The sequence below is a fragment of the Anguilla anguilla genome, chromosome 1, assembly GCF_013347855.1.
Source record: "Anguilla anguilla isolate fAngAng1 chromosome 1, fAngAng1.pri, whole genome shotgun sequence".
Classification (NCBI taxonomy): domain Eukaryota; kingdom Metazoa; phylum Chordata; class Actinopteri; order Anguilliformes; family Anguillidae; genus Anguilla; species Anguilla anguilla.
In genome coordinates, this window is record NC_049201.1 from 84036760 (window position 1) to 84064602 (window position 27843).

The 27843-nt window shown below is 38.7% G+C and overlaps 1 protein-coding gene and 1 long non-coding RNA gene across 4 annotated transcripts in view; both read left to right on the top strand.

Annotated features, from left to right (window-relative positions):
* Window positions 1–27843, top strand: part of LOC118232142 (basement membrane-specific heparan sulfate proteoglycan core protein-like) — a 1449502-nt gene that overhangs the window by 1295161 nt on the left and 126498 nt on the right. The gene's annotated exons all lie outside the window — the stretch shown is intronic.
* On the top strand, window positions 1115–26184 carry LOC118232408. 3 transcript variants are annotated; one of them, XR_004766285.1, is made up of 5 exons: window positions 1115–1378; window positions 1709–1787; window positions 2415–2451; window positions 3455–3518; window positions 25660–26184. It is a non-coding gene; the product is annotated as an uncharacterized LOC118232408 (long non-coding RNA). The 3 variants fall into 3 exon arrangements; XR_004766287.1 differs by lacking the exon at window positions 2415–2451; XR_004766286.1 differs by lacking the exons at window positions 1115–1378; window positions 1709–1787; window positions 2415–2451; window positions 3455–3518 and adding an exon at window positions 3577–3654.

The window sequence follows — 27843 nt, forward strand, 5'->3', positions numbered from 1 at the left end:
GAAGAATAAGCTACAGTATTAGGACAAATGCAAATTACCAAGAAGTGCAGGGATGGGGCAACATGTAACAAGTGACAGGAAAAAGGGTTTTTTTAATTTTTTTATTTATTATGCAGCGTGGTGGTGGTTAGTCTAGGTATAGTCTGAAGAGATGAGTCTTCAGGCCACGGCGGAAGATGGATAGTGAGGGGGAGGTTCGGAGAGGGACGGGGAGTTCATTCCACCACTGGGGAGCTAGGGTGGAGAAGCTCTGTGATCCCTTTGGGCGGGTGGGAGGGGTTACAAGGCGCCCTGCTGCCGCAGAGCGGAGTGGTCGAGCAGGCACATAGAATTGAGTCATGTCCTGCAAGTAGATGGGCGCTGTCCTGTTGGCAGCAGTGTAGGCAAGGGTCAGGGCTTTGAACCGGATCCTGGCAGCGACCGGTAGCCAGTGAAGTGATCGCAGCAGAGGAGTGACGTGGAAGAATTTGGGGAGGTTGTAGATGAGTCGGGCAGCGGCATTCTGAATCATCTGTAGTGGCTGTATGGCACAAGCTGGCAGGCTTGCAAGGAGAGAGTTGCAGTAATCAAGGCGAGAGGTCACCATAGCCTGGACGAGCAGCTGGGTGGAGTGCGTCGTCAGGTATGGTCGAATCCTCCTGATGTTGTACAGGAGGAATCTGCAGGACCGTGATGTTGCCTTGATGTGCTCCTTGAGGTCCAGTTGGTCATCCAGGACCACCCCCAAGCTCTTAGCAGAGTGAGAGGCAGTCACTGTGGTGCCATCAACCGTGATTGAGAGTTCACGAAGCAAGGAGGTCTTGCACGGGAAGAAGAGCAGCTCAGTTTTGTTGAGGTTGAGCTTCAGATGGTGGCTGGCCATCCAGGTGGAATAGTGTAGTGTAATATAATAGTGTAGTCCATGTATAGTATATACTGCATGTTTGTAATCTAAAAATTGCATATGTATATCTCGTGAAGTGCCATATTTGTGGCTTTTCATTTCTGTATGTTAAGCCTGAAATGCTGGAAGAACTGAGGTTGTGAACCCACTGTGGGTTTCCAATAACTGAGCTGAGTAAGTGTGGCATCGATATAAAACTGTAGCATGTGTTATTTTCTCTTTCAGATCCTCCGAAGAGCGTCTCAGTATCAGTGAGCCCCTCTGGTGAAATAGTGGAGGGCAGTTCAGTGACTCTGACCTGCAGCAGTGATGCCAACCCACCAGTGCAGAACTACACCTGGTTTAAGAAGAATGACACTGGAGTCTGGCAGGCAGGATCTGGACAGAGTTTGAACTTTTCTAACTTTAGATCCTGGAACAAAGGACAGTACTACTGTGAGGCACAGAACAGACTTGGAGCTCAGAATGCTTCTGCTATACTGGTCACAGTGCAAGGTAGGACCAGAACATATTTGATACAATATTCAATCTGACGCTGATTATGATCCAGAGGCTACAAAGCAATGCTGATCATGTCATTGGTGCTACAATCCGAACCGGATCATGGTAGACAATGATGATGAGCAGTGTAACTAAAAGTATCATGATGCCAGCATTGAATTCAGTAAAATTAAAATGTACAGAAATTTCTAGTAAAGGTAGGCATATAAGGGGTGTATTTAAACATTTATAAACTTTCGCCTTAAGGACCTTGGTGAGGCATGTTGTGAAATGAACACTGCTATATCATAACTGACAGGGCTACATCTCTCTGACTTTGCTTAGGAGGTCAGTCACTGATCGTGGCTGCAGCTGTGGGAGTGGCTGAAATTTTGGCTCTTGTGTTTCTGGGTGTGTGCCTGAGGTACGTGGTTGTAAATGAGTCGGTTTGTAGTCACTCCAGTGTGAATTGCTGTATGTCTGATTCAGACTCATAGTTTAAAAGGAGTGCACATTTTTGTGGAATGTTTTTGTCAAGCATTAGCTACGTTACATCATGCTGACGCCATACTCTCCCCTCTAATGTCTGATTAGTGCTTAGACCACTGCATTATTAGACATTTTGTTTTATTGAGATGTCAATTTTATAAACCCTGACTGATGCGTTTTAGTGTCCCAATTAGTTTATCAAACCTGTATGATGGGGTAACAGAATCCCCTTAAAGCTTGTTCTTAATATGAATCATGTGGACAGTTACAGACCATAACAAAGTCTTGTCAAGCGCATCAATTTGCCCATGAGCTCCAGTGTTGGTTTGAATAAAGCAGATCTACATTTACTGGGCAGGAGGAAACCTCTTATAACTCAGGCTCATTTCCTGTAACCAAATGACATCTGAATAATAATAAATATACACATACATGGGCACTATTGCCTCAGCAATACACATCATTCAAACAAAAGCAAAATGCTGTTTATACAAGAGGGGGCTGTTTAAAGATTTGTCTGAAGGTAGATTTACTTTTTCTTTCTTATCTGAATAATCAGGAGGAGAAAATCAACAAATGAGACAGAAGAGGACAGGCAGGTGAGTTAATGAAATCAGTCTACATATATGCATACATGTATTTATCTACGGATGTAATATAATTTTGATAATGCATAATGCATTCTTTAAGCAAAAACGGAAATGTGGTTAACACTGTCTATAATGCCGGTCTATAATGCATTATATACTTATAATACATTAAAATCTGCTCATAATACAGTACAATTAGAGTTATGAAGATTGATTAATACTCACAATGCTTTATAACAGTAATTGTGAGACATGATTTATTTATATAGCACCTGTGTATTGCTAATGAGGATCTTAAATAAATAAACTTTTCTTACAAATAAGTAGAAAGCATAGCAGTGTGTGCCATGTGACCTTGAAGGTTTATTAGATTATGTACAGATTTACAGTATGAGGTTATGATCTTCTATGTGTGTTCACATGCTTAATGGAAATATTTCAGGAGTTAATTATGTGTATTCCCCTGTTAAGGAGTTTCATTTTCTCAAAAGGGGTTGCAGTATGTGACAGTAATGTTACACAGTACAATACTGCTTATGCGCATGTAATAATCTGTGCATTATATAGAGAGCCAGGGAGAGTGACTTTTACTGTATGTGTTGTATTCACCTGTTTCCAGTGAATAAATACACACAGATTATTGTTGTGATGGTGGTTTATTGCTATTGGTTATTGCAAATATAAGCTTTGGAATGCAAGAAGTACTTCAGAATGCAATCTTTCCAAAATTTTATGAAAACCCACTGTAAAACAGGTCATGATAGAGACAAGAAATCGTATTAAGTGTATTAAGTTTGTATGTCTGCTTCAGTCGATATTGAACTGCTGATGGCATGTATTTGAAAATAAAACATTGATTCATTAGCTGATTTTTTTATATCAGGTTAAATGCATGTTTTGGAGTTAATGGGGGCGAGTAGCTCACTCCAGCTCTGAGGAGCTCACTGAAATGAACAGGACCTTTCTGTGGATCTTTCCCATCCTTCTCCTGCCTCTTTTCTTTACCCTGCAGGGGAATAAAAGCCCCATTTATGGCAACGTCTCAGGGATGGCAATGAGTCACACTGGAACACAGGGTACGAACAGAGATGACGGTGAAGTTCCCCTCTACCTCTCTGTGTTGCCCGCTTACACCCGCAATCAGGAGTAGGTTCTGTACTCCATTGTTCATTACGCCAGCATCCAGTTCCGCCCCTCCAGTGCTGCCCCCAGGTGAGAATATCCCACCTTTATACTACCTGTGCTGACTGTCGCTGTGTCAGGTCTATTATCTCTCTCCAGCAGCTTTTATCACAGGCTGCTCTCTCTGATTGGGGTCAGGTGAGTGTCCATTCCATGCAGGTTTTTGGTTTAGCCCAGCACTACAACACCTGATTCAACTAATTAACTCATCATGGTCTTCAATCAAGACCTTGATGAGTAGAATCAGGTGTCTTTACGCCTGGGCAAGAAAAGATACCTGCAACCACTCTGGCCCTTTTTGGATAAGATTTTATTTAAAAAAATACATTTTTCTGAATGAATAGCACTGCAGGAATTGACTTTTATCTTCACTGTGCAAATCAAGGCTCTGGCTTCTTTGGCAAACAGGATATGTCACTGGGGCTTGGGAGCTTCTTCTTTTTATGTTAGACTGTATTTTGGTTTGAGTCACATTTATATTTTGGTTGTGAGCTTGATGCTGCCCAAAGCCCAGTTCAGATATTTAAAAATGCTGTCATCTCTTGCTGTTTCTTTGCTGGAAACTTGTCCACCAGGTCAATAGAAGAAAACGGTCATAATGAGGACAGGCTGATCTAGACTCATCATTTGACATGCTCTGCTTTTCCCCTTTATTTCCTCATCTTTCCACTTCCCTGTAGTGTGACCTCAGTCTATGACATCACAGTGATGTAATGTTTGCCTGAAGCAAAATTCCAGAAAATCCTTTGGTAGCGGAACTTTCTGTAGCTTGTGCTTAATGTAGCATGTTGTGCCTAAATGTGATAAAGGCTCAGGCAGGATTGACTTAAATGAGAATGTCTGTGACATTGATAAAGTCTAAATGTGCTGTTTTATCCATGCAGGTCAACTGCACCATCAGTACAGGAAGACGGTGTTCTCTACAGCACACTTCGATATCAGGAAACATGAAAACAAGGCATCCAGATCTCTTTTGTCACAAGCTGCAGACCAATGCTGGTTATGCAGTACGCATCTGGACTTCTGAATGTGAGATCATGTTCAGTGTTTGTGCTTCCCCTCTAAACAGCAAATACTATGTCAGGAAAACAATCCTCAAGCAGAAACTTCATTTACAAGGCATGGATCAAACATTTCCTTCATTGGATGATTCATTTAAGAGTATTTATTAAAACCAGTGAATATAAGATTGAAAGGCGGACATGCAGGTGACTCAGGTCTGAATAAGGAGAGATATTATCCTTCATAAGGGGGATGGATATGCAGGTGACTCACGACTGCACAAGGAGAAATATTGTCCTACATAAGGGAGATGGATAAGGGAACAATCTGCTCTAGTCCTCACATTGAAGACGAGACTCTAGGACTCTTTCAGTTACTTCATCCCCTATACCTCCAATGTGCAAACTCTCCTCATGAACTCAGGTCACATGACTGTGCCTTTGTCACATATTGTACACAAAGTATTATCAAGATGTTGGTGCCTGAAAGCCATTATCATTGCTGAATGTATTCGTTGGTCAAATGTCCTGGAGAAATGGGCTTTATATGTAATTCAAAGATTATTATTATTTTTATTAATACTTGTATAACATTTACTATTACAGACATTCTTGTGCACAATTTGTGATTATATTATGCTTATTACTGAACTGATCCCATGTAGAGTGTAAACTCACATAATTTAAATTTGTTCTTCACATTCATTTTTTTTTTTTTCGGTTTTTGTATGACGAAACGTTAGAGCGTACCATTCATTTTTTAACCAATCATTCAATGAAACAAACAAAAAAACATATGCTTGAAGAATTTTGTGAGTAGACCATAGGTGTTACCCCCTGAGTTCTGCTGATGGAATAGAACATGTGCAGGTACAGCAGTAAATGGGCCTTTGACCCTCTGACCTTTATATATATATATATATATATATATATATACATATATAAAATATCTTTAAAAAAACTGTAAAAAAAAAAGAATCTGTAACACCCAGATTCATGTAGGTCACACTTGCTGATTGTGGCAGTGAAATTAACCTCAGGAGGAGAGATGAATGCAGTGCATTTAGTCTGCCTGTAGATGGCACTATTACTGCAGTATATGAGTCCTGTATGAGCGTTTCAGATCAATTTCTTGCAAGATCTTTTACTAAACTGAATTAAATAATCTGGTTTAGGTAATGGATTTTGCATGGGGCTCCTGAAGTATGTGTGTTTACCTGTGCCTGATGCCTATCACACCTTTTACAGTCTCATTAAAATTAATCTCTGCTGATTATACTGTACATGTACTGGAATAGGCCAAGCCTCAGGCCTTAGCAACAGTTAGCAGATAACTAGTAGATAACTAGTTAACTAACTAGCTTACTGCTGGTAGCTTTAGTGCACTTTGCCAATGCAGTCACAGATGTTTCAGTTCAGTCATGCACATGCAGCTGGAAGCATATTTTTATTCATTATTGCTTTTTTATATCTCAGGAATATAATGGTCATTTTGCTAGATACAGATGTACTGACATATATCTATATTTTGAAAACAGAAACAATGACTGTTATTTTGACATCTGTGAATGGAAGAAAGGTCTCAGCTAAATTGATACATGTGCTTATTTATGCGCATGCGTGCACATGAAAGTGTGTGTCACGGTACGGGTAGGGGGGACCCAAACGCAGAGGGAAAAAAAACACAAACTCAAAAGGGAAAATTAACAAAGACTTTACTAACAGGCAAACAAGTAGGGAACAGAGAAGGCCACGAAGGGCAAAAACACAAACTCAAAAATATCTAAATAAAACAGAAAACAAGAGGAACTCACAAACATGGGCAGGGCAGAACACAGGCAGGTAGAGGACAAGGGCAGGTCAAACACAACACAGGCAGGTAGGTAATATCGGTCTGAAAACAAAACAAGTCAGAACAAACACAGGCAGGTACATACGATTGAAACCAACAGATATCGGGAACAAACACAAGGAACCAGCACCCGAGTCAAGGGAACAGAGAACTTAAATAGACAGGGGTAACAAGACACAGGTGAACTCAAAAAACAATCAAACCAGAAGGAGGGGATAAGACACAGGTGGGAACAATGATGGGATAACGAGACAATGAAACAATCATACAATTAACAGGGGGGGAGCAGGACACAAAACAGAAGTGCCGCCATCTGGCGGCCCAACAGGGGAAACACAGACAGGAAAACAGGACCATGACAGTGTGTGTGTGTGTGTGTGTGTGTGATTATATCTGTCTGCAAGGGCATGTGTATTTAGGAATGCTTATGCAATGCAAAGTTTGAGTTCATTACAACATTTATGTCAGAATGATTAATACCAGGAATCATTTTTGTAAACATAATTGTTATGTTTATTTTATAAGCGTAATATGCAAACATAAACATAGTTACAAATGATTCTGATGAAGAGCAGCCGTTCTCATTGATATTGATATTTAAATCTTCATTTATCTCAATTTCAATGACACAGTTGGGCGTGAGAAATGAGAATTACCCAGTCTTTTTTAAAAGGCACTACTGGTCCAATACATACACAAAGCAAAGGACTGTGTTCATTTTCTTCAACCGTTTTTATCTGATAAAATCTAAAATGTGCATGACTTTTAGGAAAAAAGGGGAAGTGAGTCAGTTCTGAAACAGCACGTTCTACTTTTATATTTAGTGTGAAGCACTTCCTTTGCAGTCACATTCAGCCACACTGCTCTGTCTGCAAGGCTGTTTAATACTAATGGCTCATTAGCAAAGCACTGAGGCCAGACCAGAACTCTCTCCTGGTAAGTGCATTATCATATTATTTCATTTAATCAAAACTATATCACAATATTTTGTGGTGCAAGAAGATTGAACTGGGATAAATCAAAAAATAAAATGTATTTTCAGACTAGAAATGATTGTTGTTTCTTCCATACAAATATCAATTGTCAAGTAACATCCTGTCTGAGTCTTTACTGTCTGGACTGTGTGAGCTCTTCATAAAAAAAGGAGTATTTGGGAACATTAGCAACACAAACTCACTATGTGCGCTTGTGTAGTATTTGTTAGTCTGGTATTTTTGCTAATAAATAGAATACTCTGAGAGTCTCTATTTCTACTGTTCATTTTCACAGTGTAAATAATAATCAAGACCTTTATATGTGCATTTGGATAAATATTTTCAATCTGATGCAGCCATGCTCTTCAATACCTTGTTGGGAATCGTTCTCTCTGTGTCAGGTAAATTGCTTGTGTGTGTTTTTCCAAATGTTGCTCTGATGTTTCAGTCTACATATACAGTATTTATCAGCATGTATTCCTATTCATTAGTCTCCCTTCATAAACTCAATCAGAAGGAACAAAAGTAAATAATTAATATAAAATAATGTTCTACAGTACATTAGTTTAGAGTAGTGCAACATCGCTCATCTGAGAAGAGAGGGGATATAAGATAAAACTGATAAGATGAAGTTCCTCTTCATACTCAGCATTGAAACTGAGACAGAGGCATGATATAAATATCTGTGGCACGTTTAAATTAAAACCAGTTTGTTTTCACTGTAAGCAAAACATAACAGTTTTCAGCCAACGGTATACGCAGACACTCGCTCATATCTAGCTTGGTTTGCTACTACATTCTAGCAAAGCTAGCTACTAAGGAAGACTTCCTGTACCTGCGAATCTCACATTGATCGGAGGCTACTGCAATCTACTGACATAAGTTAGTATTGAAATACAAGTATAATTATTGATGTTCCATATTTTTGGAGAAGTTAGGTGCACTTGTTTTAAAGTTTTGTTAATTGTATCCCTTAGCTGCCATGTTGCCAACACATCTGTGTTTTAAAGGATTTCTGAGCAGTGTGTTTGTGTGTGTGAGTGTTTGCATGCGTGAATTTGTGTGTGTGTGTGTGTGTGTGCATTTGCATATGTGTGCACGTGTATGTGTGTGTGTGTGTGTATGTATACTTGTGTTTGCGTGTATGTGTGTGTGTGTGTGTGTGTATGTATACATGTGCATGTGTGTGTCTGCGTGTGTATGTGTGTGTGGATGTGTTTGTGTGTGTCTGTGTGTGTGTGTGTGTGTGTGTATGTGCGTGTGTGTGTATGTGTGTGTGCGTGTGTTTGTATATTTTTCAGGTGTGCTGAGCCAGAGTGGATGCGGAGTGACTTACAATCTGTGCCTTAAAGGTGTCTTCAGTAGACATGAGCTGCACTTACTCATATCCCACATCTCACACAGTGCAGAGAACATTCTGGTTTATTCACTGGAACAAGCCACAGGAGCTTGAGGACCTGTCCCAGGACCCAGAGTACTCTCACCATGTGGAGTACCTGAGGAATCAGAACAGTGACTGCACTTTCAGAATAAACCAGCTGAAAGAAAGCGATTCAGCAATATATCGCTTCAGGTTCCTGACCGACCGTTATGGTGGAAAATATACTGGTCATTCTGGAGTCTCCTTGACAGTTACAGGTAATTCTAAACTTGCTTTATATACTATTAACTGTCAGTACTCCTAATCATTTTCTAATTGAAACAGAATGGTCTTTTTATCATGTTGATTCTTGTGTGCAGGTCTTCAGGTGAAAATGACAGAGAATGAGGCACAGAGTGTAACACTGACCTGTAGCAGCACCTGCACTTTGAGTGGCAGCCCAACCTTTACCTGGAACAAGAATGGAAAAGTTGTGTCCAATAAAAATAAAAAATCCATCAATTTAGCCAGCACTGATGATACAGATCTGTACTCCTGTGCTACAGGAGGAGTCACTTCCCCTGCAGTCAATGTGAAATGTGAGTGTCTGCCCACCATCTGTTTTACTGGGAAATAATGCATGCAGGGCCGGCCCGAGGCATAAGCGAACTAAACGGCTGCTTAGGGCCCCCGTGGCCACCAGGGGGCCCCCATGCGGTATTCATCCCCTATCGCAAAACCAGCGTTAGTAATTTAAAACGGAATGACAACCGAATATTTCATAACAACGTAATGTAAGACGGATTTTACAAATCCCAGAAAGAGGATTGGTCTGTCCAACCATGCTGTCCAAGCACAACATCTTTCATCGCTGTATAGTGCAAAGGTGTAAGATGCTCCATTGCCAGTTCAAAAAAGGGGCAGGCATGTCTGAATTGTCAAGTGCCTTCTTTTTTAAGATAACATTGGGTCGCATTGCTTTGGAATACACCTTCTTTAATTTCGGTGAGGAAAGATAGCCTATATAGTTTGTAGTACAGTAACTTGGCATCATTTTGATGTCAATACTTTTAATGGTAGGCCTAGATTTAGCCAGTTTGAATGAATGAGTTATAGGCAGTGCTTTGTATGTGTGAGTAACTTGGCATTTTTGTGCATTGAAAACATGTTTTTTATGAGATAATACAATGCCCTGTAGTTGGCGGTATCACCCTTTATCTGCCACCAAAAAATTTTTAAAAGAGTTGGGAATGACTGCATGTTTTCACCACGTTATGCCAGCCAATCCAGAGCACAAGCATTCCATTATCAGACAGATTGAGATTTTGGGGTCTGAGTTGACTTCAATCTTTAATTGAAATGAAAAGCTGGACCATTTACAGTAATATGCATTCATACATTTATTGTGGGTGCTGTACAATGTGGAATTTCGTTGAATAACTCAGTATATTGTGGTATTGTATTTCTTCTTCTCACTCAGGTGTAAAGGTTGAAATGAAATCTGACAGAAGGAGAGAGGGGGAGTGAGGGTGACAATAACCTGTAAAATCACCTGCACTGACCTGACTGGCAGCCAAACATTCATCTGGTTCAAGAATGGACAATCTCTGTCTTACACCACACAGAAATATCAAAATCATCACTACCTTCAGTTCAAAGCCAGCAGTGGAGATGCAGGCAGCTACTCCTGTACACTGAGAGGTCATGAGAATCTCCTATCCCCAGCAGTGACTCTCTGTGAGTATTTGAGGACAAACTCATGCATTTAACTTTACTGATGTCATTTGTTACTCATTTTGAAAAAGCGATGATGCAGTTGTATTTTAATGTACCTTTAAAAGACATGAGAAGAGGGCAGAAGAGCAAACTGCAGATAATGATTAGGAAATGGAAGTTATTATGTTTAGAAATGATATCGGATTAAGTTAATTCTAAAAATTGAAAGAAAGATGTCATTGCAATAATAGCAGTCAAACAAAATGACATATTGGAAACATTGAGGAAAAGGAAACATACTTTAACTGAGGTAAGTGTGAGATCTATATAAAACTGCAGGACCTGTTATTTCCTCTTTCAGATCCTCCTAAGAGCATCTTATTATCAGTGCGCCCCTCTGGTGAAATAGTGGAGGGCAGTTCAGTGACTCTGACCTGCAGCAGTGATGCCAACCCACCAGTGCACAGTACGCCTGGTATAAGAATAATGGAGCTGTATCCTCAGAGACAGGAGGACCAGTGGACAGTTACACCATTAAAACTATCACACTGCAAGATGCAGGAGAATACATCTGTGAAGCAGAGAATGGGATTGGGACAGACAGATCTCCTCCTAACCAGTGCAGAACTACACCTGGTTTAAGAAGAATGACACTGGAGCCTGGCAGGCAGGATCAGGACAGAGTTTGAACTTTTCTAACTTTGGATCCTGGAACAGAGGACAGTACTACTGTGAGGTACAGAACAGACTTGGAGCTCAGAATGCTTCTGCTCTGCTGGTCACAGTGCAAGGTAGGACCAGAATTTATTATTCATTTATGTGTTCATTGATCTCAAGATTCTGAGATGCTGTTACTGTATGTTTTAAGTTGTGGGTTTGCTGACTAGGCCTATGCCATTTGAATGACAGGAATAATCCCATAAACTATGCAATCTTATTGTGGTAGTCAGAGCAGAGAGAGAGTAAAAGTCGTCCCCGAATATTTTTTTCCAATCACCAGGATTTGCTCATTAGCACAACTCTTCAGCCAGGAGCAATAAATGATTAGTGAAATCAGCTGGATGAGTTCATGGGCAGAAGAAACACATGACAGGGCTTTACTTTCTCACCCCTGGAGTCATAGTATCTGAGTCATAGTATCACTCACTACAGTGTATGGCCCGGACCACAGTAACCATCATCCAGATTAGAAAGCATGACTCACTTGCCCAGAACCTCCAAGCACAACTCTACAGTTCATAAAACATCTCAGAGAATAATTCTGATCTAGGATCAGTTTTGTCTTTAGGCCATTATGGATAAAGCTTGGATATGAAGAGAGGAAACATGATCTGAGATCAGTTCTCTTACTCTAAAAAACTCTATGAATAGGGATGAAGGTCAGTTTTGGTTGGAGTCCAGGGAAGGCTATAGTCACCTGCCTGAACCCCCCCCCCCCCCCCCACCCAACCAATATGAGGCTCTTTTCATTTTGAGACCAAGTGAACTCAGTTCCCGTATGGAACAGTTAAGCATACTGTTAAAATTTAAGATCCCACTAAAATGGACGAACTAAAGCTTCAACAGATGCACCAGGGACATATTAAACTTATGTTAGAGGTCTCTGGTAACTTGTTCATCCCTTCCCAATGGGAACACATCTCAGTGACTCTGTGCACACATGTTTGTATTTGACATAAATTTTCATGTTTGTAGTTCATATACAATGCAAGCTATTTGCTTCTTTTTGGTTTATACACACGCTCATAATTCATGTACATGCGCATGTACTCTCTCACATTGAATGGGAAGATTATAATGCAGATTAATGTAGATTATAATCTCCAAACTCAAGTCACGTTTAAAGGCAAGGTCCAAAATCTTTTAAAACAGTGTTTTAGTTTGACATTTTACATTGCCTTGTTGTATTGACCTCATTTTTACTTTCTGTCTGGTTAGCTATTTGAAATAATGCATCTTTTTATATGGTTTCTTTACAAACATTGTTTTATTATGTGTATCAATATATTATGATTTATTTGAGCATTGTAAAGCGCTGTGAACCTTGAACCTCTGTTTTGATAAAGATTATCATTATTTTCATTATATGGCCAGCATGGTTTGCCTGCAAACCCCCCCCCCCCCCCCCCCCAAAAAAAATAAAATAAAATAAATAAATGAATAAAATAATATTCACATAAATTCCATTTTATTTACGTGTGGGCATCTATTTCATTTCTGTGAAATGTGAAAGATACAATAATCCAATCAGCTGTATGTAGTAAAAATCATCTTTATGAAGTATAAGCATTGAAATGCAACTAATTAAGTGCATGAAGGACCGTATAACAGGCAAAGCTAAACCAAAGATCTAAAAGGTCACATGAACATCAAACAGAGATACAGCGCTGCTCCACCCCAACTGAACTGAGGTGTGAAATAAAATAAAGAATAGAACAGGCTGCAGGAAGTGAGGAGCGCTTTAACTGTCTGTGGTCAGGGTGGCTCTCGCCTGAAATTAGGCAGCTCCATCCACAGCCGCGCCCGCTACTCCTCTGCACAAAAGAGCCAAGCAGGGGCACCTCACAATACCCGCTTTGGGGCCCCAGAGACGTGATACTTTCACAAAGATAACTACACCTGTCCGCTCCTTATATCTTCTGGGAAAGTAAGTGCAATCTTTATGTTGATCTGGGGGTTATAGGCTGGGCTACAGCAGCAAAATATTGTCATTCGCATTGGAACATGTTTCCCTCCTTTGTTCTGGCTTTTAAACTACTGTCAACATATTTTACACAGCTGTGATACTCTCATGTAGCTCTTTAATGTTTTTATATTCATTATTGTGTACCAATATTTCAAATTACACAGTGAAGTTCCATTCTTGTAAAATAATCTTTGTTGTCTATAATTTGATTTTATATTGTCATTCTGCAAACATGTTAAACTGCATGAGCTGCTGCCTGTCTTGGCCAGGACACTCTTGAAAAAGAGATTTTTAATCTCAATGAGATACTCCTGGTTAAATAAAAATGTAATAATGATAATAATAATAATAATAATAATAATGATAATGATAATAATAATAATAATAATAATAATAATAATAATAATAATAATAATAATAATAATAATAATCAATAAATAAATGCAAACAATTCTGCTTTAAGCTTTGCAATCATCACAGTCAGTCTGCCATGTTCAGGAATATGAGCCTGTCAGCAGGGCCCTTTCAGACAGTTTGAAAACAGTTAAGATCACACCTCCTCTACCAGCGTAAGTGCACGATGTAGCCCTGTTTTATTCTTAATGGCTGTTAACACATTTTTTCATTGAGTTGTAAAATGATGTATACGATTCAATAGGGTGCCTTGATAGAAGTTGAGAGAAGACAACTTTGATTTTTGCACGCTTACATTTATTGCATTTTTTTAAACAGTGGAGAAATTTAAGTACAGTGTTGTTGTTCTCTGATCTACGGATTACAATTAGTGCTTTATTATGTGCTAATCTAGTGATCCTAATGGAGATCAGTCTCTCTCACTGCTGAAAGGTGGCTATGTAAGCAGTAGGGGAAAAAAACATGCACAGCATTAGTTAAAACAGTAAATTAGCTTTCTTAAAATTAAAATTATGTAAAAAATAAGAATCAAAAAAATAAAAATAGAAAAAGGTCATTGTTTACAGAAAGAAACTATTTATTTTATTGCTTTCCATGTTATCTGTTAAACACTGATTATTAGTGATTTTATTGTGGAATTTTGGTTATGGCTTAAAAAACAAAAGGCAATAATATAAGTTATGTTTTTTATATATATGTTCAGGCCGATGCAGCCATGCTCCAAACAAACTCAACAGTATTTTTATAAGCCCTTCTCTCTGCCTCAGGTAAAAAAATTTAGTTACTTCAGTTCTGCTTATTAATGCCAGTTTACAGAGGTTACAATATCTTTCAGAAGCTAAAATCTATTTACAATTACTATGATTTCACATAACCTGTTTAACTCATTAGACTGGGAAAGCAAAAAATTAAAGACATATGTTACAGGAAATGGGAATCTAAATCTTACACACATGATCACATGTGTTGTTTAGATGCCCTACTGGCGGACATCTTAAACTGTTATAAGCTACACTTGTATGTTGTCGAATCTGTGTTTGTCGTTTGTCCGGTTATATGTTGTGTATTCACTGACGCTTTTACACAAATGTAGTTCCTAACAGATAAATAAAGTTATTTTGAATTTGAATTTGAATTTGATTTAGAGGTTCTAGTCTGAGCAGAATTTTTTACATTTGTTTTTACCACACATCTACTGTAAAATGTGGAGCATAGGGTTGTGAAATGTATAGCATAGGATTGTGAAATGTAGAGCATAGGATCGATCTGAAGTTCCTGTTCATGCTCAGCTCTGTAACATGAGTAGAGTAGATTTCTTTGGCTTCATGACATGGGCAGAACTGTAAATGAACTGCATTTACTGGTGTGCTCTATTCCTGAAGAAAATGATAGATTTTTCCATCATTTAAACTTTTGTGAAACTAAATTTTATTCTTGAAATAATGTGTGTGTGTGTGTGTGTGTGTCTGTGTGTGCGCATCTCCTTTGTATAGTCCTCCAGACCCCTGTCTGAAGATATTACAGTTTAATATTTTATTATAGTCTGTGCAGATTATAATCTCCAAACTCAAGTAACTTTTAAAGGTAAGGTCCTAGATGTTTTTAAAAAAGTGTTTCAGTACTTAATATTACATTGCCTTGTTGTGTTGAGACCATATTTAAGTTTCTGTCTGGATTTAGATATTTGAATGAATGCATATTTTATTTGTTTTTTTTCCATACATTGTTTTATTTTGTGTATCAATGTATTATGGTTTATTTGAGCATCGTAAAGCACTGTGAACCTCAAACCTCTGTTCTGAATAATATTAACATTATTTTCTTTATATGGCCATCATGTTTTGCCTGCATTCCATTTAGTTCACGTGGAGATCAAGTTCATCTCTTTGAAAGATACTATAATAATACTATGCAATAGGTTTTATGTAGTAAAAGTCATCTTTATGAAATATCAGCATTGAAATGCAACTAATTATGTGCATGAAGGACCGTATAACAGGCAAAGCAAAACCAAAGTTCTAAAAGGTCGCATGAACATCAACCACAGAAACAGTGCTGCAGCACCGGACACTGAACTGAGATGTGAAATAAAATAAAGAATAGAACAGGCTGCACGAAGCGAGCGGCATTTTAACTTCCTCCACTGTCTGTGGTCAGGGTGGCACTCGTCTGAAATTAGGCAGCTTCACCCACAGCCGTGCCCGCTACTCCTCTGCACAAAAGAGCCAAGCAGGGGCATCTCACAGTACCCGCTTTGGGGCACCAGAGCAGTGCTCCAGGTGGGGATGGAAACTGCAACCTCAGAGCTCTCAGAGTCACACTCTGGACCCCCAAACCACCATACTGCACTGCTGCCATACACAAAGATACGAAAACTACGCCTGTCCACTCCTTTCATCTTCTGTGAAAGTACAGTGTGTGCAATCATTATGTTAATAAGCGGGTTATAGGCTAAGCTACAGCAGCGTTTTGTTGATGTTTTGGCTTCATGTCAAAAATCCGATGCATGAAACATAAACATGACTGATCTACGTATGGTAGCAATGGTAAAGCATGCTATTTATGGCAGTAGCATTTACCTAGGGGGGATAGATTGATGAAATACATTCAATCTATCTGTAGATGGTGCGGTTACTAAAATAGAGAAGTCCTGTATGTACATTTCAGATCAATTTCTTGGAAGATCTTTTACTAAACTGAATTAAATAATCTTGTTTAGGTAATGGATTTTGTATAGGGCTCCTGTTTACCTGTGCCTGATGCCTATCACACCTCTTACAATCACTTTTATTTTAACCTCTACTGTACATGTATTGGAAGAGGGGTGGCACGGTGGTGCAGTGGGCAGCAAGAAGGCACTGGGTTCAAATTTTGGCTTGGGGCCTTTCTGTTTGGAGTTTGCATGTACCTCCGGGTACTCCGGTTGCCTCCCACGGTCCAAAAACATGCAAATAGGCCAATTGGAGACTCTAAATTGCCCATAGGTATGAATGTGTGAGTGAATGGTGTGTGTTCCCTGCGATAGATTGGCAGCCTGACCAGAGTGTATTCCTGCCTCTCGCCCAATGCATGCTTGGATAGGCTCCAGCACCAGCTCCAGCTCAGGATAAGCGGGTATAGATAATGGATGGATTGATGGATGTATTGGAATAGACAAAGCCTCAGATCTTAGCAACAGTTTGTGTTTTGTAAACATAGTAGTTATGTTTATTTTATAAGCGTAGTATGTAAAAATGAACATGATTATTGACATCTGAATTTCAAAAATACAGTGGGGGCAAAGAATTGAGAATTACCCATTCTTTTTGAAAAGGCACTACTGGTCCAGTCCAGACACAAAGCAAACGACTCTGTATATTTTATTCAAACGTTTGTATCCGATAAAATCTAAAATGTGTACGACCTTCAGGAAGTGAGTCAGATCTGTAACACATTCTACTTTTATATTTAGTGTGAAGCATTGTATTTGCGATCATATTCTGCCACACTGCTCTGTCTGTAAGGGTGTTTAATACTAATGGCACATTATCAAACCACTGAGGTCAGATCAGAATTTTCTCCTGGTAAGTGTATTATCATATTATTTCATTTAGTCAAAGTTATCTCACTGTATTTTGGAGTGTAAGAAGAAAAAACTGGAATCAAATATGAAAATAAAATGTATTTTCTGGGTAGAAATTATCGCTGTTTCTTCAATACAAATAACATTCCTCAAGTAAAAGGCCTGAAATTTATGGACATTAGCAGCACCTTAACTCACTGTGTGCGCTTGTGTAGTATTTATTAGTCTTGCATAATATTTGTTAGTCTTGTGTAGTATTTATGTGAATAAATAGATTACTCTGACAGTGTTTGTTTCTGCCATTCATTTTTACAGTGTAAATAATAATCAAGACCTGTATGTGCGTATTTGGATAAAAAATTTCAATCTGATGCAGCCATGCTCTTCAAAATCTTATTGGTTATCGTCCTCTCTGTGTCAGGTAAATTGTTTGTGTGTGTTTTTCCAAATGTAGTTCTGATGTTTCAGTCTTCAACATATACAGCATTTATCCGCATGTGTTCCTATTTATTAGTCTCCCTTCATTATTTCAATCAGCAGCAAAAGTGAATACATTTAAATTGCTTCAAGGAATGTATATAATTTCCATAAAATTATATTCTACAGTAGATTAGTTTAAAGTAGTGCAACGTTTCTCATCTGGAGAGAGAGGGGCAAAAGAGAGAACTTATAAGAAGTTCCTCTTCACACTCAGCTTTAAAACTGAGACAAAGGCATGATATAAATATCTGTTGCTTTACAAAATGATCAGAGCTGTTGACTGTGCATGTTGCATTCTTAGAATGGCGAAAAAGTATTTTGGTGCCACATATTTTGATAAAAGCAGTTCATTTTCACTGATAGCAAAAAATAACAGTTTTCAGCTTACAGTGTATGCAGACACTCGCTCATAACTTGCTTGGCACAATGCTACTTTTTAACAAAGCTAGCTACTAAGCAAGACTTCCTGTACCTGCGAATCTCACATTTATTGGCAGCTACTGCCTTCTACTGATGTCAGTTAGTATTGAAATATCTAACAGAGGGACAAAAGATAAAAGATTATGCAGTTAATTCATTTGAATCTGCAAATTCTTATATCACTGAAAAAACAACTATATATATATGGGAAGGTCCGAAATAATATCAACAAAACCAACCACAGATATCACCCTGCCTCCAGAACATATCCAGGGCTCCACATGTACAATTATTGATGTGCTATATAAGTTAGGTGCTGTAGTTTTAAAGTTTTGTCAATTGAATACCTTATCTGTCATGTTGCCAACACATCTGTGTTTTAAATTTGTGTGTATGCGTGTGTGTGTGTGTATGTGCGTGTGTATGTGTGTGTGTGTGTGTGTGTGTGTGTGTGTGTGTGCATGTGTGTATGCGTGTGTGTGTGTGTGTGTGTGTGTGTGTGTGTGTGTGTGTGTATGTGTGTGTGTGTGTGTGTGTGTGTGTTTTTCAGGTGTTCTGTGCCAGTGGGAATGGGGAGTGACTTACACCCCTGAGAGAATCTGTGCCTTAAAGGGGTCTTCAGTAGACATGAGCTGCACTTACTCATATCCCCCATACTGCACTGTGCAGCAAACATTCTGGTTTATTCACTGGAATGAGCCAAAGGGGCCTGAGGACCTGTCCCAGGACTCAGAGTACTCTGACCGTGTGGAGTACCTGGGGAATAAGAACAATGACTGCACTTTTAGAATAAACCAGCTGAAAGAAAGCGATTCAGCAATATATTACTTCAGGTTCCTGACTGACAGCCAACATGGAAAATATATTGGTCAGCCTGGAGTCTCATTGACAGTTACAGGTAATTCTAAACTTGCTTTATATACTATGAACTGGCAATACTCCTAATCACTTTCTAATAGAAACAGAATGGTCTTTTTATCATGTTGATTCTTGTGTGCAGGTCTTCAGGTGAAAGTGACAGAGAATGAGGCACAGAGTGTAACACTGACCTGTAGCAGCACCTGCACTTTGAGTGGCAGCCCAACCTTTACCTGGTACAAGAACGGAGAAGTTGTGACCAATCAAAATGAATACTCCCTCAATGTAGCCAGCACTGATGATACAGATCTCTACTCCTGCGCTACAGGAGGAGTCACTTCCCCTGCAGTCAATGTGAAATGTGAGTGTCTGCCCACCTTCTGTTTTACTGGGAAATAATGCATGCAGGGCCGGCCCGAGGCATAAGCGAACTAAGCGGCTGCTTAGGGCCCCCGTGGCCACCAGGGGGCCCCCATGCGGTATTCATCCCCTATCGCAAAACCAGCGTTATTAATTTAAAACGGAATGACAACCGAATATTTCATAACAACGTAATGTAAGACGGATTTTACAAAGCAACCACGCCCCCCCCACCCAACCCCCACCCCCCACCCCCCCGGGCAACAGATTAAAAAGGGGCACCCCCCCCCCCCACCCCGGGTCGACAGGATTGTTCTGAGGGCCCCCGAAACCCTCGGGCCGGTACTGAATGCATGTCTGTATTTATGGTCAATCCTACTCCAGCAGAATAAAATATTCTCTGTTTAAGAACAGGAAACAGGAAAGGATTTGTTTTAATTCACAACAGAGAAACAGCACACCATGGTGAGGCACAATTTATGGTTGATCTTGAGCGATGATGAGCGGGGAGATCAAAGGTCAAAGCATATTATTTTAAAATTGTAAATTTATTGTGAAAATCATGATCATATTGCTAATGCCTTTCACAGTTGTTATGATGTTGTCTTTATGAATGTATTATATCAAAGTATCACCTCTATTTAATGTATATAATACCAATTTTGTTGAATAACTCAGTATATTGTGTTATTGTATTTCTTCTTCTCACTCAGGTGTAAAGGTTGAAATGAAATCTAACACAGTGAGTGAGGGAGAGCGGGTGACACTAACCTGTAAAATCACCTGCACTGACTTGACTAGCAGCCAAACATTCATCTGGTACAAGAATGGACAATCTCTACAAAACACCGCCCAGACATATGAAAATAATAACTACCATACGTTCATAGCCAGCAGTGGAGATGCAGGCAGCTACTCCTGTGCAGTAAGAGGCCATGAGAATCTTCTGTCCCCAGTAGTGACTCTCGGTGTGAGATGTGAGTATTTGAAGACAAACTCATACATTTAACTTTACTGAGTCTCATTTGTTACTCATTTTGAAAAAGCGGTGATGCAGCTGTACTTTAATGTACCTTTAAAAGACATGAGAACATGCAGAAGAGCAACCTGCAGATAATGATTAGGAAATGGAAGTCATTATGTTTAGAAACGATATCGGATTAAGTTCATTCTAAAAATTGAAAGAAAGATGGCATTACAATAATAGCAGTCAAACAAAATGACATATTGGAAACATTGAGGAAAAGGAAACATACTTTAACTGAGGTAAGTGTAACATCTATACAAAACTGCAGGACCTACTATTTTCTTTTTCAGATTCTCCTAAAAGCACCTCAGTATCAGTGCCCCCCTCTGGTGAAATAGTGGAGGGCAGTTCAGTGACTCTGACCTGCAGCAGCGATGCCAACCCACCAGTGCAGAAATACACCTGGTATAAGAATAATAGAGCTGTATCCTCAGAGACAGGAGGACCAGAGGACAGTTACACCATTAAAACCATCACACTGCAGGATGCAGGAGAATACATCTGTGAAGCAGAGAATGGGATTGGGGCAAACAGATCTCCTCCTAAACGTCTTGATGTGCAGTGTGAGTATATCAGTGCATCTCAGCTTCAGACACACAGAGCAGAGAGTCAGTATCTCCTGAGTGTCTTTGGGTAACTTCACAGCAGTAAGATGCTGAGTAAAGCAGTCACACTGGCCAGTGGAGGAGAAATCAAATATAATTACATTATCATACAGTGATGAGTCTGATCATACTGACATGTCTTAAGTAAAGCATGTTGTCATTTTGAATTTGCACAGGGAAAAAAATATCACATGTAGTGGTTGAACATTAACAGAATGAAGATATCATTATTAATGAACATGCTAAAAATGATTATATCTAAATATAGCTGTCACGTTTGAAAACGTGTCTGTCCTGCGAAATGCCCTTTAAAAAGATACAGTATATCCAGTTCATTATAAAACAAAGCACAACACAATGGGATATTCACATTGTGATATTTCAGCTCAAGTATAACCTTTACTTTGAAATAAATGTCTCTGCTAGTGCTTTGATATGCAACACAGTGAGTGAGAAATGATATTGAATTTAACACATTTTTCTAATGATTTTAGATGTTCCCAAGATCACCTCAGTGTGACATCTATATAAAACTGCAGGACCTGTTATTTTCTCTTTCAGATCCTCCGAAGAGTGCCTCAGTATCAGTGAGCCCCTCTGGTGAAATAGTGGAGGGCAGTTCAGTGACTCTGACCTGCAGCAGCAGCGATGCCAACCCACCAGTGAACAGATATACCTGGTTAAAGAAGACTGGATCTGTATTCTTGAGGAGAGGAACAGAACGGAGTTACATTATTAAAAACATCACACTGCAGGATGCAGGAGAATACTACTGTGTGGCAGAGAATGCGATTCGGGCAGAAAGATCTCCTCCTAAACATCTTGATGTGCAGTGTGAGTATATAGTATATCAGTGCATCTCACACTTCAGACACACAGAGCAGAGAGTCAGTATCTCCTGAGTATCGTTAGGAAACTTTGCAATCGTAAGACACTGAGTAAAGCAGTCACACTGGCCAGTGAAGGGAGAATCTTCAGAAGATATAATTAATTTAACATGATGAGTAAGCCAGATGATACAGACATGTCATTAGTTAAACGAGTAGTCATTCTTTGCACAGGGCAAACAAACATACCATATGTACTGTACATCATTTATACCAAATAATAGTTACCCTTAATAAACCAAGTAAACAGGTTTGTGTGTTTTTTTTTATATTTTTAAGCTTTCTAAATAATGCTAAATAAAATTTCTTATCTAAATACTGCTGTCATTATTGAAAGCTTTTTCAACCTGTGTCTCAAGGCCATTTACCAACCCCCATAAAACGATTATATTCTACTCATTTCCAAACAAAGAAAGCATTTGCAGTGTGATATTTCAGCTTCATTATAAACTTTCCTTTGCAATAAATGGTTCTGAATCTATTTGAGACAAATCACAGAGATTGAGAAATTATATGGAATTGAACACATTTCTCTATTGATTTTAGATGCTCCCAAGAACACCTCAGTATCAGTGAGCCCCTCTGGTGAAATAGTGGAGGGCAGTTCAGTGACTCTGACCTGCAGCAGTGATGCCAACCCACCAGTGCAGAGATACACCTGGTATAAGAAGAATGACACTGGAGACTGGAAGGCAGGATCTGGACAGAGTTTGAACTTTCCTAACTTTAGATCCTGGAACAGAGGACAGTACTACTGTGAGGCACAGAACAGACTTGGAGCTCAGAATGCTTCTGCTATACTGGTCACAGTGCAAGGTAGGGCCAGAACATATTTGATACAATATTTTATCTGACGCTGATTATGATCCAGAGGCTACAAAGCAATGCTGATCATAATATTGGTGCTACAATCTGAACCGGATCGTGGTATATAATGATGATGAGTAACTAAAAGTATCATGATGCCAGCATTGAATTCAGTAAAATTCAAATGTACAGAAATTTCTAGTAAAGGTAGGCATATGAGGGGTGTATTTAAACATTTATAAACCTTCGCCTTAAGGACCATGGTGAGGCATGTTGTGAAATGAGCACTGCTATATCATAACTGACAGGGCTACATCTCTCTGACTTTGCTTAGGAGGTCAATCACTGATCGTGGCTGCAGCTGTGGGAGTGGCTGAAATTTTGGCTCTTGTGTTTCTGGGAGTGTGCCTGAGGTACGTGGTTGTAAATGAGTCGGTTTGTAGTCACTCCAGTGTGAATTACTGTATGTCTGATTTAGACTCATAGTTTAAAACGAGTGTACATTTTTGTGGAATGTTTTTGTCAAGCATAAGCTACATTACATCATGCTGATGCCATATCCCCCCTCTAATGTCTGATTAGTGCTTAGACCACTGCATTATTAGACATTTTGTTTTATTGAGATGTCAATTTTATAAACTCTGACTGATGCGTTTTAGTGTCCCAATTAGTTTATCAAACCTGTATGATGGGGTAACAGAATCCCCTTAAAGCTTGTTCTTAATATGAATCATGTGGACAGTTACAGACCATAACAAAGTCTTGTCAAGCGCATCAATTTGCCCATGAGCTCCAGTGTTGGTTTGAATAAAGCAGAACTACATTTACTGGGCAGGAAGAAACCTCTTATAACTCTGGCTCATTTCCTGTAACCAAATGACATCTGAATAATAAAAAATATACACATACATGGGCACTACTGCCTCAGCAATACACATCATTCAAACAAAAGCAAAATGCTGTTTATACAAGAGGCGGCTGTTTAAAGATTTGTCTGAAGGTAGATTTACTTTTTATTTTTATTTCTTTTCTGAATAATCAGGAGGAGAAAATCAACAAATGAGACAGAAGGGGACAGGCAGGTGAGTTAATGAAATCAGTCTATATGTGCATACATGTATTTATCTACGAATGTAATATAATTTTGATAATGCATACTGCATTCTTTAAGCAAAAATGGAAATGTGGTTAACACTGTCTATGATGCCTGTCTATAATGCATTATATACTTATAATACATTAAAATCTGCTCATAATACAGTATAATTAGAGTTATGAAGTTTGATGAATACTCATAATGCTTTATAACAGTAATCATGAGACATCATTTATTTATTTATAGAGCACCTGTGTATTGCTGATGGGGATCCTAAATAAATAAATAAACCTTTCTTACAAATAAGTAGAAAGCATAGCAGTGTGTGCCATGTGACCTTGAAGGTTTATTAGATTATGCACAGATTTACAGTATGAGGTTATGATCTTCTATGTGTGTTGTCATGCTTAATGGAAATATTTCAGGAGTTATTTATGTGTATTCCCCTGTTAAGGACAGTTTCATTTTCTCAAAAGGGGTTGCAGTATGTGACAGTAACCTTACACAGTACAATACTGCTTATGTACATGTAATAATCTGTGCATTACATAGAGAGCCAGGGAGAGTGACTTTTACTGTATGTGTTGTATTCACCAGTTTCCAATGAATAAATACACACAGATTATTGTTGTGATGGTGGTTTATTGCTATTGGTTATTGCAAATGTATGCTTTGGAATGAAAGAAGTACTTCAGAATGCAATCTTTCCAAAAGTTTATGAAAACCCACTGTAAAACAGGTCATGATAGAGACAAGAAATCGTATTAAATGTATTAAGTTTGTCTGTATGTTTTTAAGTATGTCTGGTTCAGTTGATATTGAACTGCTGATGGCATGTATTTGAAAATAAAACATTGATTCATTAGCTGATTTTTTTATATCAGGTTAAATGCATGTTTTATCGTTAATGGGGGCGAGTAGCTCACTCCAGCTCTGAGGAGCTCACTGAAATGAACAGGTACTTTCTGTGGAACTTTCCCAACCTTCTCCTGCCTCTTTTCTTTACCCAGCAGAGGAATAAAAGCCCCATTTTTGGCAACGTCTCAGGGATGGCAATGAGTCACACTGGAACACAGGATACGGACAGAGACGACGGTGACGACCTCTGTTCAGCCCGCTAACACCCGCAACCAGAGTGTCTCACTGGATTGACCAGAGTGTCTCACTGGATAGACCAGAGCGTCTCACTGGATTGACCAGAGTGTCTCACTGGATTGACCAGAGTGTCTCACTGGGGAGAGCTGAGATTGTTGTGCTGTGATTTATGTTGGAAACAAAAACACAAAGAAGTATTTAGATTCTAACCATAGTAGATGTGTGACATTTACATCAGCGTGTACAATATTAGAAATGAATGGTAGCCAAAAAATGTGCATCCATAACACTTGGTCATGTAAGCATGTACAAAACAAACCCTGGAAACAAAAATACAAATGAGCATTTCTGAGATTCCAGTACTTCTCAGTACATCTGTAACAGTTTATATATTTATGTGTTTGTAGGACCTGGTGTTGCCTTGATGCACACTAATTCTATATTTTGGTTATTTGTTTGTTGCAGTCCCAAAGCCCAGTTCAAGTATTTTAAAATGTTGTAATCTCTCGCTGCTGCTTTGCTAAGAACTTCTCTACCTGGTCAAAAAGAAGAACGTGGTAATACGAGGACTGGGTGTTCCGCTGATCTAGATTCATCATTTGGTTTGTTCTGCTTGTCAACTTTCTTCTCTTTTCATCTCCTTGCTGTGTGACATCACAGTGATGTAATGTTTTCCAAAATTGCAGATAACTGTTCTGTGGCTAAAGCTTCTGCTTGTGCTTCATGTTGCAACGTGTGTCTAAATGTGATAAAGGCTCAGGCAGGATTGGCTTAAATGAGAATGAGAACGTCTGTGACTTTAATAGAGTCTAAATGCGCTGTTTTCTCCATGCAGGTCACCAGCCCCATCCGTAAAGGAAGACTGTGTTCTCTACAGCACACTTCGAAAACTGGACATGTGAAAATAAACCAGGAAGATATCTTGCTTCATAAACTGTGGACCAATGCTGGTTATTCAGTGTAAATTTGAACATTTCTTTTGAATGTGTGAGCATTTTCTGAGTTTTTTCTTGAACAACAGATTGTCTGCAAAGTAAGGCGGTATGAACCAAAAATTTCCTTCACTGGATGATACATTTTAGAGTATTTATTAAAACCAGTGAACATAAACTCTCCTCATGAACTCAGGTCACATGCTGTGCCTTTGTCACATGACCAGGATGACTGTGGTTATTGGGTCTGCAAAGATGTACTCAGAATGCATCATTCCTTTGGCATTCTATCAACATTTACATGCATAACAGCTCATGTCTTCATATTGTACACAAAGTATTATCATGATGTTGGTGCCTGAAAGCCATTATCATTGCTGAATGTATTCGTTGGCCAAATGTACTGGAGAAATGGGCTTTATATGTAATTCAAAGATTATTATTATTATTTTTTACATTACATTACATTACATTACATTACAGGCATTTAGCAGACGCTCTTATCCAGAGCGACTTACACAACTTTTTTACTTAGCACTTTACATTGTATCCATTTATACAGCTGGATATATACCGAAGCAATGCAGGTTAAGTACCTTGCTCAAGGGTACAACGGCAGTTTTTATTAGTACTTGTATAAAATTTACTATTACAGACATTCTTGTGCACATTTTGTGATTATATTATGCTTATTACTGAACTGATCCCGTGTAGAGTGTAAACTCACATAATTTAAATTTGTTCTTCACATTCATAGTGTTCTTTTTTTTTTTTTCGGTTTTTGTATGACGAAACGTTAGAGCGTATCATTAATTTTTTAAACAATCATTCAATGAAACAAACAAAAAAACATATGCTTGAAGAATTTTGTGAGTAGACCATGTACTGTAGGTGTTACCCCCAGAGTTCTGTTGATGGAATAGAACATGTGCAGGTACAGCACTAAATAGGCCTTTGACCCTCTGACCTTTAAAAAAAAACATCTCACAGGGTCTGCAGGATTTCCAAATGAGAAAAGGCTAATTTATATATATATATATATATATATATATATATAAAATATCTTTAAAAAACTGAAAAAAAAGAAAAGAAAAAAAAAGAATCTGTAACACCCAGATTCATGTAGGTCACACTTGCTGTTTGTGGCAGTGAAATTAACCTCAGGAGGAGAGATGAATGCAGTGCATTTTGTTTGCCTGTAGATGGCACTATTACTGCAGTATGTGAGTCCTGTATGAGCGTTTCAGATCAATTTCTTGCAAGATCTTTTACTAAACTGAATTAAATAATCTGGTTTAGGTAATGGATTTTGCATGGGGCTCCTGAAGTATATGTGTTTACCTATGCCTGATGCCTATCACACCTTTTACAGTCTCATTAAAATTAATCTCTGCTGATTTTACAGACTGGTTATACTGTACATGTACTGGAATAGGCCAAGCCTCAGGCCTTAGCAACAGTTAGCAGATAACTAGTAGATAACTAGTTAACTAACTAGCTTACTGCTGGTAGCTTTAGTGCACTTTGCCAATGCAGTCACAGATGTTTCAGTTCAGTCATGCACATGCAGCTGGAAGCATATTTTTATTCGTTATTGCTTTTTTATATCTCAGGAATATAATGGTCATTTTGCTAGACACAGATGTACTGACATATATCTATATTTTGAAAACAGATGACTGTTATTTTGACATCTGTGAATGGAAGAAAGGTCTCTGCTAAATTGATACATGTGCTTATTTATGCGCATGCGTGCACATGAAAGTGTGTGTGTGTGTGTGTGTGATTATATCTGTCTGCAAGGGCATGCGTATTCAGGAATGCTTAAAAATGCAAAGTTTGCCTTCATTACTCCATTTATGTCAGAATGATTAATATCTGGAATCATTTTTGTAAACATAATTGTTATGTTTATTTCATAAGCGTAATATGCAAACATAAACATAGTTACAAATGATTCTGATGAAGAGCAGCCGTTCTCATTGATATTGATATTTAAATCTTCATTTATCTCAATTTCAATGACACAGTGGGGCGTGAGAAATGAGAATTACCCAGTCTTTTTTAAAAGGCACTACTGGTCCAGC